Source organism: Miniopterus natalensis, chromosome 7 (assembly GCF_054644295.1).
Source record: "Miniopterus natalensis isolate mMinNat1 chromosome 7, mMinNat1.hap1, whole genome shotgun sequence".
Taxonomy (NCBI): Eukaryota; Metazoa; Chordata; class Mammalia; order Chiroptera; family Miniopteridae; genus Miniopterus; species Miniopterus natalensis.
This window is the reverse complement of record NC_142087.1, coordinates 60079779-60102279: the sequence shown is the minus strand read 5'-3', so window position 1 is coordinate 60102279 and position 22501 is coordinate 60079779. Positions and strand designations below refer to the sequence as shown.

Sequence of the window (22501 nt, the reverse complement as noted above, 5' to 3'; positions counted from 1 at the left end):
CTGGTTCATGGGTCGACGCTCAACCACTGAGCCACGCCAGCCAGGATGAGTTAATTTTTGTATATGGTATTAGATAAGGATCCAATTTCATTCCTTTGCATGTAGATACCCAGTTTTCCCAGCACCATTTGTTGGAAAGATTGCTGAATGCTATCAGGTATGGGAAAATACTTCACATTGTTGACCAGGTCAGGCCAACAATCTGTTCCAGGAACCAGCGTGTAGTAGGAGGCAAAGGAGAAGTGCTGATTTATGTCAGAATGAACATTGATTACCATCAGACAGTTTCACACGTTTGCAGAAAGCAGCCTTCATTCTGGCCTGAGTTCAGCTTGCAGGACAGAGAGTGTCACGTCATGGAACAGTTTCTCCTCCACAGCACCCTTGTTCAAAATCATGTGAGGATTTACTTCTGGGCTTTCTATCCTATTCCATTGGTCTGTATGTCTGTCTTTATGCCAGTACCACACTGTTTTGATTGCTATAGCTTTGCAAGTTTTAGAATCAGGTAGTGTGAGTCCTCCAGTTTTGTTCTTTTTTCGAGATTGTTTGGCTCTTCAAGGTCCCTTGAGATTCCATGTAAATTTTAGGATGGGTTTTTCTATTTCTGTAAATTATTCACCTTTATCAGAGATGCCTTTTTTGTTTTGTTTTTAATGCTCCAGCATAACAGGTATTTTTTAAAATCCTCCCCACCCCCGTCCTCTTTTGGACACCTTTTCTTGGAGCCCTCTGCCCCCATCCCAGTCTGGACTGGTTATTTTCCAGGCCTGCTGCACAGCTGCCGTCCTGCGCTTCCCTTTAGTGCTCTCATGTGTTGGAGCTGCTGTTTTCCAGATCCTGTGTCATCTAAAGAGCTCTTAAAAACAAGTCAATGATAAAAATATCTCTCCCCTGCTTAAATTCCTCCGATGGCCTTCCTTGGAGCCTAAAGGTCTGCCCATGGCCTACCAGGCTCTGCCTGACCCAGTCTGGCCTGCCTCTCTGCACTTACCATCACCGTCCCCCGACACTACTCAGCTGCACACTCCTAAGTCAATTACCAAATAGTGAATTATTGTTTCCAGCTAACCAGGCAGCTTGCCCCTGCTGCCTGTTTCCATGGCATCCTGTCACCGTAAGACAATCCACCGTATTGTAATTACCTCTTTACCTCCCTTCCATGAGACTGTAAGCTGCATGAGGTGTGCCTGCCCTGTACAGCACTGTATGTATGGCACCTAGCACGGTGCCTGCCACTGTAGCAGACACTCAGTAAATATCAAAGTGAACAAATAAAGGAACAGCGAGACCCATATGTAGCAGTGAATGGAGGTTACTCATTCAAGTAAACACTCTGTCCTTGCACTCCCTTTAGTCGGAAGTGTCATTCCACGCTTTTAAAGAACCTGCTCCCCTGTGACATCATGGCTGGTGATCTTGTATGTGGGAAGTTGATATCATCAAGGTCGGGCTCTGGCTCCACCAGAAGGAGCCCAATACCCATGGGAGAGGCAGGAGGGGCACAGCACCCATGTAAAGAGCAAAACCCACGCACTTTGTGCTCACCATCTGGTGAGAGACCCTGTGACCAACAGAGAAAACACCACAACTGGTTGAAGAGAAGAATGTTTTTCCCCAGTCATGTGGACTTTCAGGCAGTTCAGTTCAGCAGTCTATGAAGTCGAGTACCAGCCCCGTGGTAGCTGCTATGGGTCACACAGAGAGGCACACACATCTCACCTTTCAGAGACTATTACTTACTCAAGGAGATGAATCACACATGCTATTTTTAAAATAATAGTTTTTAATATTAAGTCAACAAAATTGAGAAAATTTAAAATCTGTTATTAGTAATTTGGCACTTCCCCCATTTTTCCCCTCCATGCTTGGTCATAATAATAGTGTATATATCATTTTATATTCCACTGTTTCGATATAATAAATATACGTATGATAATAAAATACCATAAGTTTGTTTTTTCTGTTGCTATTTACTTTCCTAATAACTATTTAACAAATATGATGTGATGTAACTTATTCTCTTGCAGTTTGGCATTTATGTCATTTCTGAATTTTTTTTTTTACAATAAATAATGTTGTGATGCACATCTTCATTCCTCTAGGGTGTTTAAAAATTGGATTCTTTAAGTATCTATTTCTGAAAACCTGTGAAACAACTTGTCACTGCCCAGCCGTTTTACGATGTTTCTCTAATGAGATCACACCCTCTTTCCACGATGATAATTTCATACCTTTCCACTCTACTCCACTTCCCTCCCAGATTCTCATTCTGTTTTGATCACCTTGCCTCCTACTCTGTTAAGAGAGACACTAGTCATCAGCTGGTGAAAGCTCATTTACATTCTATATAAATAGCGTTAGGTTTGGCCACCAGTAACAGAAAAACCCAAAACAACTGTGGCCTACGCAAGGACAATGTGTATTTCTCTCTCATGTATGTGACGTCTCCAGCGGATCATTCCAGGGCTGGCAGGACCATCCTTGGTGTCAAGATCCACACTGCTGTCTGGTTACGCCAATAGAACCTGGTTCAGTGCTTGGCAAATAATAGATTCACAGTAGTATCAGTTGAATGACTGACAAGAGCGTTTGTTAACAGTAGAACATTTAAAAACTTTTGACATATAGAACCAAACTGATTTCCTAAGGAGGAGATATAGTCTCAGTGTCCCTAATACTATCTGAAGTTACCAGTTTCACAGCATTACTCATGGCCATTGAGGTTTTTCCCCCTTCTCATTAAATCAGCAAAAATGGGCGCCTTATTAAACTTTCATTTGTGGTTGTTTTTCGTGTTTTTTTCTCATGGGTGCCAGGACCAACGATGACCAGCTGCCCAGGTACCAAAAAATTATGCTTCTGAAATCTCTTGATGTCAGTTCTGCACATAGGGCAATCAAGCTGCCCCACGTGTGCCACTCACGACAGAAGCCCTTTTTTTAAATTTACTTGTGTTTTTAATCCACCAGGGAGAGTGAACGTGTTTTTATTTCTTTGTTGTATTTCCTCTTTTACAAATGGTTTTGTTTCCTTTCTCAAGCCTTGCTTAAACACCTAGGTAAACTTTAAAAAATGGTAAAGATATTCTTTGTCATGGACTACCAGTATTTGAATATCTATTCTTGAATATTCGTGTGCGTATACAGCTTTTTGTGGAATTCACACGTCCTAACCTCCTGTAAATACAGTGCAGTGGTGAAGGGTGGACCGCAGGCACACAGTCTTTTGCATTGGACACACCTGGGCTGGAATCCTGGCTCTGCTCTTTCAAGCTGAGGGATGTGCCCTTGTTCAAATTACTCAACCTCCTAAGCTTAGAATCCTGGTCTGTAAAATGGTAATTGTACTTAAACACATATATGTACTTTAAAAACGCTTTATACAGTCAAGTTTGTTGAGCTCATCTTTTGTGATTTCATCTATTACACATCAAGGTTTAAAAGTCCTCCTTGCACTGAAAGCTTGATAAACACTGAATTATTATTTTTCATGTTTTCCACTTTTCTGTGGTCAGAATATTACTCAATATTTAATTGTCTTTGTGTCGGAGCCCTTAGGTGTTCTGACATTTGTGGAGCCAGAGATCTGTGCGGACCTCTAGCCTACGCTCCTGTTAAGGGGCAAACACACGTGTGTGACAGTAATCGGGAACAGGCTGACCTACTCTCCTCATACTAAAAGGAGTGGGTTAGCAGGGCAAGATTCTGGGGCAGGCCCAGCTGGGCGGGTGCGATGGGTGGGCAGTCCCTAAAAAGTGCTGAGATAGCACTGGGCATACAATAAGATGGGGAAGGGAGGGTATGGCATGGCATGGGGCTGGAATGAATATTTGAATAAGCTGCTTAGGGTAGGGTGACAGAGACTCCACCACTAACTGAAGGTCTTGCTTGAGTGGAAATAGTTGGGAGTTTGGCTGCTCTCTGAGGGGCAGGATTCTGGTTAACTTTTGGGCTTAGTTTTGCTGAGAGTTGGATGCAAGGTGACATGCCAAGAAGACTGTTGCCATGGTCTTTCCTCTCCACTCTTGCCCCGCAGTGCTGCATCCCTCCTCTTATTGGAAGATTACATTTTCTATTTAAAGAATAGCTGCTTGAAGTGATAGGTTCACAAGCGGCCACAAATGTCTGAAAACCTAAAAATACCAAGGCCTAAGTTCCTTCACTGCTCCAGGCTGAGGCTGCCCAGCCTCTTGGAATCTGCTGTGAGGATATGTCCTTTGTTATCAAACTCGGGCACTCAGCTTCCTTCAGCCCCAGAGATCCAGGTTCTGACCTAGGGTATCCAAAAAGACCTAAGCTCTCCAGAATAAAAAGTATTTACTTCAGGCCTTGGTCAGCACTTCTGTGGATGGCCAGATCTGGACAGTTGAACAGTCCTGTGGGCTGTCTGTCCCCAGCTCGGCTTCCTCATCTCCCTGTCCTGTGTTAGCACCTACCTGTTTAATCAGGGTTCCCACATAATTCCTGCTCGTGAGAGTGGTTGGCCTTGATTCTGACTAGCCATGGCCCAGGACTACTGTCTTGGCCGGCAGGCCTCTCCCTGGCTGACCGAAGCTGGTGCTGTCCTTTCCTGGGCAGCGTGGGCAGGGAGTCTGCCTATGAAGGACCCTGGTGCTCCTCTCAGGTGCCTTCACCTCTGACTGAAAAGGACCAGATGTGCTGCAGGTCTGGGCACCTGCCTGTGAGTCACATGGTCCCTTCTACAGAAGCAGAACTGAGAGGCACCAGGGCCAAAGGGCTCAGCCGGGTACAAGCCCAGGGCCAAAGTCCTGTGAGAAGGGTTTCAGATGGGGAAGTTGGAAGCCCTGAAAGACCAAAGGGCCCCAAAGAGACTGAGTGTACAAGACTGCAGCTATTTAGACTGAATTGGGATTGATCAGGAGAGAACAGGAAGAGGGGAGGGAGAGGTCACCAGCCAAGGGCAGTCGCAGCCCTCCTGGTCCTGGCTATGTGTCACTTGGAGTGTACATTCCATTCCACCTCAAATTATGTGAGTGACTTGCCCAAAGCCATGCAGCTAACCACTCTGGGCTTGAGCTTCCTGTTGTGCCGTGAGGATAATAATATCTGGGCAGCCCCATCCTAGCCTGTGTCCCAGATGATAAAATCAGTTACAGTTGTGTTGAGGAGGTGGAATTGGCAGTAATGCATTAGTATGAGGAAATTGTAGGTTTTATTGCAGTTAAATGAATTTTAAAAATTGAGATAATGAATGAAAATGAGGGGAAACCACTTTCAAAATTTTAAGGAATTTTTAGAACAAGAGAAGTAAAATATGTATAACTTTGAAAGTAAAGAATTAAAAGACCTTTTTTTAGAAAAATTAATTATTCAAACAAGAACAAGTGCACATGTTCAGACAGTAGAATAAAAGTAACAGACCCAGAGGGACGTGGACCTACATGCAGGGGAAGGGCCTTGCCACCTGCCTGTGCCAAGCAGGCCAGCATTTTCGTTAGGGAGCTGCACCTGGCTAGAGGATGGGGGTTCAAGTCCAGAAAAGATCCCTACCTCACCCTTCCAGCTCCCACACATGCTGGCAACAAGACCAACCCACTCAGTGACCTCTCCTTACGGCCTGGCCTGTAAGCAGAAGAACCACCTGTGGACACAGTGGGTCATTTGTTTTTTATTTTTATTGGTACTTTTAAAAGGCAGGAATCTAACACGTGTTCATTGTACAATAGCAAAATGATTCAGATGCACATATAGCAAAAAATATATATACAACATAAAAGGCCCTCCCTTAGCACCTCAAATCCCCAGGAAAAATATAGAGTAAGTTTCTAGAGGATTTTCCAGGTGTACCTGATTCTACACACATACTTGTATAGCTTGTCTATATACGCTGTTGAAGGAGCATTTTATGATTCTGATAAGGAGCAGCAGGTTAGAAAGCCTTCTCTCCTGCAAATCGGCGCTTTTGTATTTTTTTAAAAAGCATATAAATGGCACTTATATCTGGTTTTCTAAATTATGAGTGATTTCAGTGTTCTTGTAGAAGAATCAGATAATCTGTAAATTAAAAACAAGTTTCAAGTGCCTCTCCCTTATTAATATCTTGCATTAGTGTGGTACACTTATTACAGTTGCTGCACCACTATGTATACATTATTATTAGCTAAAGCCCATACTTTACGTTAAGATTCATTCTTTGTTTTCTATGGGTTTTGATAAAGGCATAATGCCATGTATCCGCTGTTACAGTATCGTACAGAATAGTGACACTGACCTGAAAAGCCCCCTATTCATCCTTCCTTCTCTCCCCTTGAACCCCCAGCAATTGCCGCCCTTATTTTTCCTACAGTTTTGCTTTGCCTAGGATGTCATATAGTTGGAATCATACAGTATGCAGCCTTTACAGATCGACTTCTTTCATTTAGCAACATGTATTTAAGATTTTCCCATGTCTTTTCATGGAGGAATTTATTGATCTAGCTCATTTCTTCTTATTGCTGAATAATATTCCATAGTATGGATGTACCACAGTTTGTTTATCCATTCATTTGTTGAAGGACATCTTGGTTGCTTTCGATTTTGAGCAATTATGACTAAAACTGCTATAAACAATCACGTTTGTGTGGACATATATTTTCAACGCAATTTAGTTGAGATTTAGTTTTGATTATATTTATTGATCTAGCTCAGTTGAAATGTCATTTTATCTTGGATGTGTTTCACATCCAAGATGCCTGAATATCCTTTGTGCTCAAAATTCATGCAAGGTGTTTATTGGATCAAGCTGGGTAAAAATTAGAGAGTCAGAGAAGGAGACAAGGCAGTGGATTGAGGTGAACGTGTCCTAGAGAAATACTTCCTGTTTCTAAAACTTGCTTCTAAAACCTTGACATTTTAGACATGCAGAAGTCTTAAATTTGAATATAAAAACGTTCTCATTCTCACGAGTCATGGAGAGGAAGTACAGAAAACCTGAAATATACTGAACCTGGGGCTGGCCTCAGTGGATGGCAGTGGTGAATCTAAAAACAAACTAAACCTAAAGTTTAACTAAGTTTAAATTAAACCTGGGGAAAACCCCCTCAAGGACAACATAAATGTAACAATTTTATAGAGTCAGTAGGAACAAGTAGAAACAGGAGTCGCATATTTCAGGGGGCAGGGAAGGCTGAATCACTGAGACATGGATGAGTAATTTCTGGAATAAAGAAATGGATTACTTGGTGTGATTTCTCAGAACCTGAGTTAATCAGCCCGATGTGCAAATTTGGAGATTATTGCATTTATTTGAACGTTATCAGTTGAGTAACACATTTTGCATTTATGCATTTCTATCATGTTAAGAATATAACGAGAGAGACAGAGATTTGGATCATGTTCAAGGTTAAGTGGGTAAGGCTGAACATTAGCCAACTTTCAGAACATTGGCATCTAAATCTCATGCACAGGGAAAATCATCTTTCACAAAGCTATGACCTCACCATACATAATATAATTTAATTTCTATTTAGTAAAATATGAAGTTGTTTCTAGTTTTATGGCCAGTTATATTATAGAAACCTAAACAGTGCAGAAATAGAGGTTCACACTAGCCAATGTTCAGTGTGCTTCTTTCCAGACTTCTGTCTTTGCAGTTATATACTATGTAGCTATACATTTTTCTTAACAAATATGAGCTCAGTTATTATGGACTCATCTGTGCAACTTCCTTTTTTATTTCTTTTTTTGTTTGTTAGTTTATTTTGTTCATTAGATTCCACATATAAGTGAAATCATATAGTTTTTGTCTTTCTCTGACTAGCTTATTTCACTTAGCCTAATACTCTCCAGGTCCCTCCATGCTGTCACAAAAGGTAAGAGTTCCTTTTTTTATTTTTTTTATTTTTTATGGCTGAGTAGTGATCCATTGGGTAAATGTACCACAGATTTTTAAAATATATATATATATATATATTGGTTTCAGAGAGAGGAAGGGAGGGAGAGAGAGAGAGAGAGAGAAATACCAATAAGTCACCATTAATTGGCTGCCTCCAGCACACCCCCGACTGGGGATCGAGCCCGCAACCTGGGCATGTGCGCTGACTGGGAATTGAACTGCGATCTCCTGGATCATAGGTCGGTGCTCAACCGCTGAGCCACGCCCGGCCGGGCTACCACAGCTTTTTTATCCACTCATCTACTGATAGGCACTTGGGCCACTTCCAAATCTTGGCTATTGTAAATAACTGCAATGAACATAGGGCTGCATATATTCTTTTGAATTCGTGTTTCAGGTTTTTCTGGATATATTCCCAGAAGTGGAATTGCTGGGTCATAAAGCAGTTCCATTTTTAATTTTTTGAGGAATCTCCATACTGCTTCCCATAGCAGCTGCACCAGCCTGCATTCCCACCAACTCTGCACAAGGATTCCCATTTCTCCACACCCTGGCCAGCACTTGTCATTTGTTGATGGAGCCATTCTGACAGGTGTGAAGTGATATCTTATTGTGGTTTTAATTTGCATCTCTCTGATGATTACTGAAGTTGAACATCTTTTCATATGTCTCTTGGCCATCCATATGTCTCTTTGGAGAAGTGTCTATTCAGGTCCTTTGCCCATTTTTTAATTGGATTTTTTTTTTCGTTGCTGTTGAGTTGTAGGAGTTCTTTATAAATTTTGGATATTAACTCCTTGTCAGGTGTATCATTGGCTAAAATGTCCTTCATTCAGTGGGTTGTCTTTCCATTTTGTTGATGGTTCCCTTTGCTGTGCAAAACCTTTTTAGTTTGATGTAGTCCTGTTTCTTTATTTTTTCTTTTGTCCCCCTTTCCCAAGGAAATATATCAGAAAAAATATTGCTACAAGAAATGTCTGAGGTTTTACTGCCTATATTTTCTTCTAGGATTTTATGGTCTTGAGTTTTAACATTTAAGTCTTTAATCAATTTTGAGTTTATTCTTGTGTATGGTATAAGAAGGTGGTCTAGTTTCATTTTTTTTTTTGCACATATCTGTTCAGTTTTCCAAACACCATTTATTGAATAGACTATCTTTACTTCATCATATGTTCTTGCCCTCTTTGTCAAATATTAATTAATCATATAGGTGTGGGTTTATTTCTGGGCCCTCTATTCTGTTTCCTTGATTTGTGTCTCTGTTTTTATGTTAGTACCATGCTGCTTTAATTAGTATGGCCTTATAATGTATTTTGATATCAGGTATCCTTCAATTTTGTTCTTCTTTCTCAAGATTGCTGTGGGTATTTGGGGTCTTTTGTGGTTCTATACAAATTTTCGGAATATTTGTTCTAGTTCTGTGAAATATGCCATTGATATCTTTTTTTTTTTTTAAATTTATCTTTATTGTTGAAAGTATGACAGATGTGCTCTGCCATTGGTATTTTGATAGGAATTGTGTTGAATCTGTAGATTGCTTTGGGTAGTATGGACATTTTAACTATGTTAATTCTTCTTATCAATTTTAGATTAACAGAAAAGTTGCAAAATAGTGCATAGAGAATTCCTATATACTCTTCGCTTAGATTCCTCAAATGTTAATGTTTTCTCTCTGTCTGTGTCTCAAGATCCCTAACTTTACATCTTCTATCTTCACATGTTCTTCACGATTTCACTATCACACTTGTAAAGTCCTTTTTTGTCATGTTGGCAAAAATATCCTCAGGTTCTGGGGATTAGGAGGTAGATGTCTTTATAGATATCTGTATATCTAGAAACATAATATATCTGATATATATGTATACACTTTAAATATTATATACACATTTATTTTAGTGAACCATTTAAAAGTAAAGTTGCAGGCATGATTTCCCTTTATCTCAAATAGTTCATTGTACATTTCCTAAATATAAGGATATTTTCTTACATAATTACATACTACAAAACTATTAGATAGAATGTAGACTCTACTTAAATCTCTTCAATAATCTCCTTTATAGTAAGAGAAGAAAGCATCTGTGATCCAGGATTCTGGGTTGCATTTAGTTGTCAAGTCTCTTCAGTCTCCTTTCATCTGAAAGAGTTCCTTAGTCTTTCACTGTGTTTATGATTCTGACATTTCTGAAGAACACAGGACAGTTATTTTGTAGAATGCCATTAATTTGAGCTTGCTTGTTTCCTTATGATTAGCCTCAGGCTGTGCATTTTGGGCAGGAATTTCACAGAAGTGATGCTGTGTTTTTCTCCATATCAGGGGGCAACATGATGTTTATTTGTCCTGTCCTAGTGGTAACTTCGATCCTTTGGTTAAGGTGGTTGTGCTAGTTTCCTGTTGCTGCTGTGACCAATGACCACAAGTTTAGTGACTTTAAATAACACAAATTTATTATCTTACAGTTCTGGAGGTCAGAAGTCTCTTGGCTAAAATCAAGGCTCTGGAAGAGAAACTCTTTTCTTGCCATTTCCGGCTTCTAGAGGCTGTTGCCATTCATTGGCTTCTGGCCCCTTCCTCCATTTTCAAGTCAGCAGCATAACATCTCCAAGTCTCTCTCTTCTCTTCCCCTCCCCCTCCCTCTCCCCCCTCCCTCTCTCCCCCTCCCCCTCCTTCTTCCCCCCTCCCCCTCCCTTCCTCCCCCCCACCTCTGCACCTGTCCATCACATTTCCTACTCTGACTCTCCTGTCTCCCTCTTATAAGCAACCCTGCGATCACACTGGTTTTTACCTGGATAATCCAGGATAATCTCCCCATCACAAAATCTGTAGAATTCTTTTTGTCAAGTAGGAGACATAATTCACAGGTTCTGGGGAACAGGTGGAGGGCATATTTAGGGGCCATTTTTCACTTTAGGCCACAGTGTTAAGTGTTAGAAAACACCTAGCACTTCACACTTTCCTAACACTTAGGTGTTAGAAAACACCACAGTGGTGTTTCTAGGTGTTTTCACTCTAAAATTAATGCTTTCCTCTTTGTATTTAATAAGTAGTTTACTGGAAGATACTTTGAAGCTATGTAAACATACCCCTTTCCTCAAACCTTCATCCATTAGTTTTAACATCTATTGATGATTCTTGCCTGGATCAATTATTACTAAGATGGTTGCTAAATGGTAATTAAAAGTTTTTAACAACTTTAATGAAGAATAATTGACATCTAATAAACTGCCCAAGTTTAAAGTGTACAGTTTAATAGATTTTGACATGTGTATACCACCTATGAAACCGTCACCACAATTAAGGTAGTGAACGTGGTCATCTCCCCCAAAGTTTCCTCCTGCCCCTTGGAAATCCCTCTTACCCCATCATCCTCTCCCTAGGCAACCAGTGATGTTCTTTCTGTCACAATAGATTAGCTGCATTTTCTAAAATTTATATAATTGAAGCATAGGAAGTACTTACTGTTTTTTTTCCTGGCTTCTTTCATTTATCATAAGTATTTTGAGATTCATCCATCTTGTGTGTATTAATAGTTTTTTTTATTACTGAATAATATTCCACTTTATGGACATATCATAGTTTGTTCATTCACTGACCTGCTGATGGACATTTTTTTGGCTATTACAAATAAAGCAGTTCCCAGTTTTTGGTTATTACAAGTAAAACTGCTATGAACATTTGTGTACAAGTCTTTGTATAGTGATTTTCTAATTCCATCTACATAATTAAGTTGGCATTCTGCTGTAAAGAAGAGCTCCCCCCAACCCCACCCTTAGTAGGATTCATATTTTATTTAATGGATTATAATATGTTACCATCATTTTTTATATTGATGCTCAAATTGTCCTAGATTTGGACAGTGGGGAGTCTCTGTAACTGGATCTTATGTCCAGATCCTGTGTCTTTCTGATATATTCCCATCATTCTTTGAGCACTCCCGGTTTTCTGGCACAAGATGTTGTAGGCTTAATAGATAATTTCTCTGCTCCAGTCCTGGAATCTGCCATTTCTCCAAAGCACCCTGGTTCCTTCAGTAGAGAATTGTATTTAGAAACCAATATTTGTGCTTTAGCTGTGGTGATTGCCACTTGGATGTCATTGTTCTAGGCCCTGCCTTCTCAACTGACAGAGTGAGGAAATAGATGTGTGCCTAATTCCATTCCAACACCACAGAGTCATTCTAATCTCCCCTCACTTGTTATATTTCCCAGTCCCTTCCAGTGATGTGCTGGTAAATGTTTAACAACTAGCTCTCCAGTGGTTTTAAAATTATAATTTGCAGCATTGGCCAATTTCCATGGTGTAAAAATTCTCTCCATGGCCAGTTTCAAACCAGCATGACATCACTGAAGAGGAGTTAGGGAGACGTGCACCGTTGGTTGTCACTTAGGAGTGACCCAGCTCTAGCACGCCACTGCTCCCTTTTCTAAGGGAAACCTTAGGAACCGACACATACATAGTAAACTATCTGTTGGTATCTCTTGTCCATTTGGGGGGGGGCCCTTTTCCATCAATTTTTTAAATATTAGGGATATGAGCCCTTTATCCAATATGTATTCATTTACTCAGTCCTAAGATACAGAGAAAGTAGTTTCAGAATAGCTAACCCATACCATTGTGGAAAACAAGCTAGAGTTTAGCATGTGTACTGCTTTCTGTCTTGGCAGAGAGTATGTAGTCAAAATATCATGTAAGCTCTCTCTCCTTTCTCCTTCAATGAATTATTTTTTAAATTTGAAATGAGATTAGGTTCATTTATTTTTATTTGTATTCCATGTTAGAGGTTCCCTCCATCTTTGCATATTTGTTTCTAGTATTTTCCATTCTGTAAAATATTAACATCATTTCAAAAGTTAGAGAAGCATCACCTTCCCCCATTCCTTCTATCCCAATTCCACTCCCTGTTGTGTTCACTCTGATCTCACCTCCCCCTCATTAGTGACTGATTTCTTTACTTTCTGCTTTATTCTTCCTGTATGTCTTTTTGCACAAGTGAGCCGGTAAATATATTTTCTCTTCTTTCTCATATCAAAGGTAGTATACCACACAGAATGACTACAAAGTCTGAAAACATGCATATTATTTTATATTTTAGAACCGATTACTTGATTACTTCTGGGGCATGCTAGTGACAAAGATTATTCAATGAAAATGAGAAACATGAGTCACTTGGAGCAATGCTTCAAAGATGCAGGTGCAGGGGGTTGATAGGAATGCCGCATTCATGAGCCACATTCGTAGCTGTTTTGCAGAATGTACTCTACCAAGCATTGCTCATCGAGGGTAACACGCTGAACATCTATGAGGTCATTGAACATATTTTGTAATGTAGTAGCAATGAATCATTTATTATGTATATATTTGCCTGTATTTCCAGATTTCATGGCCACACTGCTGTTACTCTTTTGCCCCCCCTTTTTTTTCCACTGTAAAATATAGACTGGAAATTAGTCCAGATCAGTTCTTAGAGATAGTACTCATTCCTTTTTTATAGGTGCACAGAACTCCATTGTGTGGGCGTGCCATAGATTATCAGCCACTCTCTTAATGTATGATCATTTAGGTTAGGTCCAAATTTTTGCAGTTACAAATAGCACTACAGTGAATAACCTGTGCAGATGTATTTTGGTTTTGTTGGCGGTGTATAATTCTTCAGGGTAAATTCCTAGAGGTGAGACAGCTGGATCAAAAGGTAAACAGATATGTGACTTTTGGATTCCCTCTCCTAAAGTTTGCACCAGTTTTCATTCTCACCAGCAATATAGGAGAGCACCTGCTTTCCACAGTCTTGTCAGCAGAATGTGTTGTCATACTTATTAAATTTGCCATTCCAATGGGTGAGAAATAGCATCTCAATTAAGTTTTCATTTCCCTTTTTTTCTTTTTTTATGAGCGAAGTTGCATATCTTTTTTTTATATTTAAGGAACAGACATACACGGTAAATCATCTGTTCACACCTCTTGTCCATTTTTGGGGGGGGGGGTCCTTTCCCATCAATTTAAAGAATTTTTTAAATATTAGGGATATGAGCCCTTTAGCTGTGATTTTGCTGCAAGTGTTTGTTCTTACTTTGTCAGTTATCTTTTTATGTGTTTATTATTATTTTTGCTATGAAAATTTTTTTATTTTTAAGTGGTCAAATTTATGACTCTTTTTCTTTATCATATTTGGATTTTAAGTCATAGAGAGCTTTTTTTTGATGTTTAATTTCAGTACATGTATGATTTTATGTTTTTACATTTGGATCTCTGATCCATTTTGAATTTATTCTTGTGTATGGTGTGGGGTTCAGATCTATTTGTATCATTTTCTGAATGGCTAACACTTGTTCCAGCACCATGTATGAAAAAGTTCATTTTTGCCCAGTGGTGTGAGATGATGCCTTTAGTATATGTTAGATTTTCATGTTTACTTGGGTTTATATCTGGATTTTATATTCTACTCCACTGGTCTGATTATTTCTGCACCAGTGCCACACTGTTTTAATTATGGAGGATTTATAATATGTTTAAATGTCTGGTAGGACTGCCCTGGCCGGTGTGGCTCAGTTGGTTGGGCTTTGTCCCGTGCACTCAAAGGTTGCTGATTCGATTCCCGGTCAAGGCAAATGACCAGGTTGGGGCCAGTGATCTATATTTTGCTCTCACATTGATGTTTCTCTCTCCCTCTCCCTTCCTCTCTCTCTAAAAAAAAAAAAATCAGTAAAAATATTTTTAAAAATGTTTTTTATATGTTTGTTAGGGCTGCCTTTCCCTTATAACTTTGCTTTCTCATTATTTTCCTAGCCCTTTTTACATTTTTATGTTTTCCATCTGAACTTTATTTAGCTACATAAGAAATAATTTGATATTTTTATCAGGATAGCATTACATTTATAAATCAACTAAGAACTGACATTTTAATGACTTTGAGTCATCCTAGACAAGAACAAAGGATATTTTTTCGTTTGTGTTACATCATCTGCAGAGATAGTTTTATTTCTTTCACAACTCTTATGCTTCTAATCAATTTATCATCTCAAATTGCATTGGTTAATACCTCCAGCGTAAAGTAGTGGAGGTAAGGGCATTCTTGCCTTGTTCCCCACCCTACTGCAAATTCCCCTATTGTTTTTCCTTTATGTAAGACACTGGCCTCAGGCATAAAGCATTTATATATTAATCAATTTAAGAAAGTACCAACAATTCCTATTTTCTTGAGTTTCTTTTAAAATCTGGAATGAGTGCTGAATACTGCCAAAGGCTTTTCTGGCCTTGCATTACTTTCCTGTGGCTGCCATAACAAATTACCACAAAGTTGGTGGCTTAAAAACAAAAGAAATTTAGTCTCTACAGTTCTGGAGGCCAAAAGTTCAAAATCGGTATCACAAGAACAAAATCATGGTGTCAGCAGGGCTGTGCTCCTCCTGGAGACTCTAGGGAAGAATCTATTCTTTGTCTTTTCTAGCCTCTGGCGGCTTCTGGCATTTCTTGGCTTGTGGCCACATCACTCCGGTTTTGCCTCTGTGGTCACAAGTCTTTTATTCTTCTCTGTCAAATCTCCCTGTGCTTCCATCTTATAAGAACATTTGTGATTGCATTTAGGACTCACCTTGATAACCCAGTGTAATCTTCCCATTTCAAAATCCTTACCTTATTCATATCTGCAAAGACTCTTTCCTTTATAAGATAAAGTTTATGAAGTCCAGGAGTTAAGACCTGGATATCTTTGTGGTTCATTATTCAGTCTACCACAAAGGCATTTACAGAGGAAGTCATGATTTTTCTTCTTAGATTTATTAAAATGGTTTATCAGGTTAATAAATTTCCTAATGTTGAGCCAACTTTGCATTCCTGGAATAAATTACACTTAGTCACAGTTTATTCTCTTCTTAATGTGGTATTAGATTTTTTTTGCTAAGATTTTATGTAGTACTTTTTGATTAATATTCTTAAGTGATATCGGTCTCTTTCATTTCCAATAAATTTATGGACCTTAAGAATACTGTTTTTTCCCCTAAAGTTTTGGTAGAATTCCATTCTCCTGTGAAAACATCCAGCTCTGTTTTTTTCTCCTTTTTTTCTGCTCCTGATTACTTCCTCTGTTTCCTTTACGGACATTGGCCTATTTAAGCTTTCTATCTCAAATGGGGTTAATTTTGGTAAACTACATTTTCAGAATAGGCTAATCTGTCTTTCTTTCACATCTTCTAAGTTTGGAGTCGTACTTAAAAAAATCTCTTACCTCGATTAAAAATATATATATACATTCTATATCTCTTTTTTTAAAAAATATGTTTTTATTGATTTTAGAGAGAGAGGAAGGGAGGAGAGATAGAAACATCGATGCATCAACATCGATCAGCTGCCTCCTGCATGCCCCGCGCCGGGGATCGAGCCTGCAACCTGGGCATGTGCCCTGACCAGGAATCAAACTGGGGGCCTCTTGGTACATGAGTCGATGCTCAACCACTGAGCCACACGGACCAGGCTATATCTCTTCTTACATGTTTATGACTTCCATGTTTAGAAGTTTAATTCCTCAGAGGTATTTTAGAGTATGATGTTAGAAAGTGCTCTATATTTAGTTTTTGGCAAAATGGAGTCATTGTCACAATAACATTTCTGGTTTCAAATTCTCCCTTTATTATATATTAAATTTCCATGTGTACATAAAGCCATTTCTGGAATGTTGTTTGTATTTTATTTACTTGATTATCAATTATCAATGTCAGTAGCATACTTTACAAATTTTTGGCTACTTTATCCTGTTTTTATATGGTAGGGTAAGTCCTCATTTATCTTTTAACATTTTATGGTTATTTCTATTGCTCTACTTTTCTAGGTGGGCTTGAGAATGAACTTAAATTAAAAAAAAACATATTAGGATTTTGATTGAAATTATTTTAGCTTCATAGATTTATTTGGGGACAATGGAATCTTTTCAACATTGGATTTTTCCATCTTGGACTAGAATATATCTTTGTATTTTTTGGTAATGTTTTGTACTTTTCTTTCAAAAAGGCTTATTACTAGGTATTTTATAGATTCTGTTGACACTGTGAATAGGATTTTATATTTTAAATTACATTTTTTAATGGTTATTTTTGACATATAAGAAAGCTATTGCTTTTAAAAATTATTTAGTTTCTAGATTTTCACTTGATATCTCTGGTTTCCTAAATAGATACTTGTATCATCTAGAAATAATGACAATTTCTGATATTTTTGCCTCTGTCTGGAGTGAGAAAGTGGGAAAGATGTTACCCTGGAAGTGAAGGGAATTTACAGGTCTTTAGAACTGTGTAGAAGCCTTTTATTTTTCTTTCATTTGTTACTGTGAAAGCTTTGGTGGTGCCCTGGGACAGTTCTGGTCTTCATGTCCTTGCTAGGAGCCTGCTGCAGGGTGGAATCCTTACCAGCTGTGGCTTTGGCACAAATGTGAGAATCAGCTGCTCTGTTTCCACTTGGAGTGGGGCAGGGCACTGGCTGGGTTCCCCGTGTCCCACAGACACCCTCTTGATCCGGCATGACCGCTTCAGTTTCAATCCCTGCTGATTTGAACTTGGGGTTTTCCAGGGCTTTGTTGAGAAAGCTTGTGGAATTTCTTCTCCGTTTTATGTGGGTTGGAATACTGGCTTCCCACCTCTGTCCATCTAGCCCCACGTGCTTTTTCTATCACAGTGATTTCTGCAAATCTGCCGCTTCCTCATTGGGCCCTTCCCTATTTTCTGTTGCTGCGATGGATCATTTGTTATTTTAGTGGCTCCTGGGAACAGATGAGAGAGAAAAGAGAGACTTCAATTTGCCATCATTAAGGGATGGAGATAGAGGGAAAGACCTCACTTTATAAAAGTATATATTATAGAACAGTTAGAAAACAGAAACGTGCCAAGAAGAGAATCGTTTTCAACATTTTGATGCACATCTTTCTACTCATTGTTTTTCCTACGTGGGGTTTTTGCATTGCATGGTTACTTTCTCTTATATTTTCATTCGAGTAGAGTTGCCTCTTTAGTTGACCTGCTGGCTCAACGGGAGGGACATTTAGACATGTGCAAATGTCAAGTGTGGATCCCGGTTAGACAGGGTGTCCAAGTGAGGGCTGTAGGAAGTGAGGGGCCACCTGTGGGCTTGTAGAGCAAGGCTGGAGTGGGACCCAGGGTGGCGTTTCATTCTTGCCTTCCTGATCCACAACCATTGTAGTGAGTTTGACCTCAGGTTTAAGTAAACATGTTTGCAAACACTGCTGGCAGTTTCCATATCCCTTGCTGAGGTATTTCTGACACATTTCCAGCTGCTTCCTCAGATGACAACATACTTATTTTTGAATTCTTTTTTTTAAAAAAAAATATCTTTATTGATTTCAAAGAGAGGAAGGGAGAGGGAGAGAGAGATAGAAACGTCAATGATGAGAGAGTCATTCATTGATCAGCTGCCTTCTGCACACCCCTGACTGGGGTTCGAGCCCGCAACCTGGGCATGTGCCCTGACCAGGAATTGAACTGTGATCTTCTGGATCCTAGGTCGATGCTCAACCTCTGAGCCACAGCCGGTCACACCATACTTATTTTTGAATAGCTAACAGGCTCCATTTATTTCACTACCTTCAATGAAGACATTTACATGGTCCAAACACGTAGGGGTTTTTTGCTTATGTGGCCTGGTCTTGAAAAATTCAATTGTCTTCCTTAATCCCTTTAGTTTGTGAAGCATTTGACCACTTCAAAGCAAGGATCTCATTCGATCTTTCCAGTGATCCCTATTTTACAGTCCAGTAAATTAACACTAAGAGAGATTGAGCTATTAGCTCAAAGTCACGTAGCTCGGGTGTGGCAGAATTGGGACTCAAACCCTAGTCTGAGGTTTAAAGCCTAGGTGTGTCCCATCTTGAATTTCAGGGAAATGGACCAACAAAATGTTAGATGTGGTCCTTGTCTTCCAGTGAGAGAAGCTGTGCGGTTTAGTAATTTAAGAATACAGGCGTAAGCCTGTCTCGGAATACAGATTTTGATCCTCAGTTTCCTGTCCTATAAAGTAAAGGTAATAACAATGCCTATATGAATAGGATTGTTATAAGAATTAAACAAGATATTCCATGTGAAATGCTTGGTGTGCTGTTTGGAATACAGCAAGTGTTCAATGTATATTAGACCTAATTGTTAGTATCAATTAACAATAATTAATCCATATTTGCTGATAAGGGGAGTTTGACCCATTTGGTTTTACCTCTTTGGGTGAAAGAAGTAGGAAAGTGAGTAGGAAAAAAAGATCAAGGTTAAGAGCTTAGGGGAGGCAAGTTGACGTCCTCAGTCTTTATCCCAAGTCTATTGTTGCCATATAGCGTTTAATAAATAACAAAGATTTGGATAGTATTGTTGGTTGGGCTTTAAGTTCTTTCATTGTGGTTGGAGACAGTGATAAGGAGAATTTCTCTTCCTAGTGTCTTATTTTCTCCTGCTGTAAAGTCTGGAAATCACTCCTGTTTTACTGTGCTTTTGGAACATGCTGTGGTCCTTTAATGCAAAATGCAACACACTTATGCATCATATGCCCAGGGGTCAAACAAATGCAGCCTTTGTATGAAATGCAGAGTCAGGGCCTCCTCTCCACTCTCGTGGGGCTCTGTGCTTCCAAGAGGCATCAGTGCCAATTCGCATTTTTTTTTACTCAGACTTGGAGGTTTTACAAAGAAATGCAAACCATGGAGGGTCTTCTGTATTCTCTTCTCCCTTGCCCTTTCCTCACAATCATTCTCTCACGGCTCCATTCTGCTGTGTCCCGTAGTTCGTGTGCACGTACCCTGCTTTCTTCTTGTAGCCAGCTCCTTCTCTAGGCAGGAACCACGATTGCTCTTTTGTGTTTTGTAATTTCTGTGGCAGCATTTCTCAAATGGCATTACAGTCACTTGGAGGGAGTGTAAAAAGTGGACATTTCCCCACCCCAGGTTCAGAATCAGCAGGTCTGGGGTGAGATCTAGAGGGTCTGCATGTTTACCACACTGATTCTGGTTCTTGGAGCCCACATCTGGAAAAACTGTGTGTAACAGACATCTCGGTGGGGTGGCCCTGAGATGCAGCACAGAACCAGATGCGGGGATGCTCCGAGGCAGCACTTGCAATTCTGATGCAGGCTTTGCTGGTGCTCTTTGCTTCCCCTTTGCCTCTACCTTCTGCCCAGAGGCTACATGAAAGAGGAGCCTGGAAACAAGTTTTCAGAAGCCTCTGCAGCAAGGGATTCAGGGTTCAGGGCTGGGCATGAAGGAGCGGTCCATGTGATTTGAAAGCATGAGTGAAACCAGCCTTAAGCATTAGAGTTGGTGAGCATCCCACATAGACTTCCTCCTTCTCTGACCCCACACCCCACCTGCTTTGGACGGCCCGCTGGCGTGCTCACAAGGCTGCTTTTATTATTGCCTGGCTCACACATCTGCTGGGTGTGGCGCAGATGTGCTCACTGCTGTATCTGCTAAATTTTTTGTCCTAAAAAACCTGAGTGACTTTATGGTTAAAGTACAAATCCCTTGATTAAAACTTGAATGCTGCCTGGCCGGGCGTGGCTCAGCGGTTGAGCGTTGACCTAGGATCCAGGTGACTGGGGTTCGATTCCCGGTCAGGGCATATGCCTGGGTTGTGGGCTGCAACCAATCAATGACTCTCATCATTGATGTTTCCATCTCTCTCTCCATCTCCTTTCCTCTCTGAAATCAATAAAGATATATTAAAAAACAAAACAAACAAACAAAAAACTTGAATGCTCTTTACCTCTTTACAACTTGAGCATTTTTAACCTTACATTCTGGGTATTGGGGCTTTGCTGGGTGCTTGGATCTGCTCACCCCTTCTTTTTCATCTCCTGCCTCACTCAGGACTCCAAGACCAGGTCCATTCACGAGGCTTAGCTTCTCTTCCTTCCAGTAACAGCCTTCCTCCCATTATTCCTCTGAATCCTAATCAACTTTTTTTTGCCTTTTAATTTTTTTGAGGTCTAATTTATATAAGATGAAATACACAGATCAATGAGTTTTGAAAACTGCATACACCTGTACGATCCACACCTCTATAGAAAGATCTTAATAGGAATGTGGGTCATAAGGGTGTATGCATTTCTGTATTCCAGGAAGTTCCCAAATTGCCCTTCCCAGTACACCCTTCCTGGCTTTGGCAATAAGTGTTCTTATTTCTTTTTCCATAGAAATAAGTTCTAAAACTGCTTGCCTGTCCTGCAATTTCATATAAATGGAATCATACAGTAAATACTTTTTATGTCTGGAATCTTTCCCAGTGTAATGTTTTTGTGATTCGTTCATGTTATTTCATGTCAGTAGTTCTTTCCTTTTTATTGCTGAGTAGTATTCCATTGTATAAATAAACCACAAATTGTGTATCATTCATAAATTGTTAGGCATTTGGATTGTTTCCAGTTTTTGGCTATTGTGAATAAAACTCCTGTGAACACTCTTGTATAAGACTTTTTCCTGGGCATATGTTCTCATTTCACTAGGTAAATGCTTATAAGTAGAACTTTGGGTCCTAGGGTACATGTATGTTTAGCTTTTTGAGAAATTGCCATCTTCCAAAAATGATTGCACTATTTTGACACTCCCACAAACAATGCATGAGAGTTCTGATAGTTCAACCTCCTTGCCTATGTTCAATGTTTACTTTTTAATTTAGCTGTTCTACTAGGCATGAAGTAGATATCATTGTGACTCTAATTTGAATTTCCTTGTGATATTGAGCAACTTTTCATGAACTTTTGGCCAAAGGAATATCTTTTATGAAGTATCTTTCTATGAAGTATTTATGAAGTTCAAGTGTTATGCCCAGTTTTTATTGGGTTGCTTATAATGTATTTTTGCTATTATTTTGTTGTATTATTTAAATATTCTGGATATAAGTCTTTTGACTGACATGTATTGTGAATATTTTCTCTTGGCCTGTGGCTTGTCCTTTAATTTTCTTAATAATTTCTCTGATGATCAGAGGCTTTTAATTTTTATAAAGTCCAATTTTTCAGTCTTTTCTGTTGGAGTTCATATTTTCGTGTCCTCTCTAAGAAATATCTCCAGTTATCAATGGTGTTTTCCTATTGGTTTCTTCTGAAAACCTTATATTTTAGTTTTATATGTGTTTTATATTTGAGTCTTTGAGCCATCTCAAATTAATTTTACGTACAGTGTGAGGAATGAGTAGAGGCTCTCTTCTCCCAAAAGTTTGCAGAGTTGTCTCAGGGCCATTTGCTGAACAGACTGTCATTTCCTCATTGAATAGCTTTGGCATCTTTGTTGAAAGTCAATTGATAAGGGAGTGAGTCTGTTTCTGGATTCCGTTCTGTTCAACTGGTCTGTCCTCAGATCAGTACCATACTGTTTTGATTATTGTAACTTCATAGAACGTTTTGAAGTCAGATGGTTTGAATTCTCCAGCTTTGTTCTTAAAAAAAAAAAAAAAATTGTTTTGCCTCTTCTAAGTTCTTTTTAATTCTACATAAATTTTAGGCTAACTTGCAAATTTCTTTCTTTTTTTTTTTTTTTTTTAATATATCTTTATTGATTTCAGAGAGAGGAAAGGAGAGGGAGAGAGAGAGATAGAAACATCAATGATGAGAGAGTCATTGATCGAGCCCGCAACCCGGGCATGTGCCCAGACCGGGAATCGAACCCCAATCACCTGGATCCCAGGTCGACGC

The 22501-nt window shown here is 39.4% G+C and overlaps 1 protein-coding gene and 1 non-coding gene across 2 annotated transcripts in view; one reads left to right on the top strand and one right to left on the bottom strand.

Annotated features, from left to right (window-relative positions):
* The window catches only part of PSTPIP2 (proline-serine-threonine phosphatase interacting protein 2), a 68389-nt gene that overhangs the window by 6707 nt on the left and 39181 nt on the right, over nt 1-22501 (top strand). The window lies entirely within an intron of this gene.
* On the bottom strand, nt 2809-2942 carry LOC148092775 (U11 spliceosomal RNA). Its single transcript, XR_015714851.1, has one exon. It is a non-coding gene; the product is annotated as a U11 spliceosomal RNA (small nuclear RNA).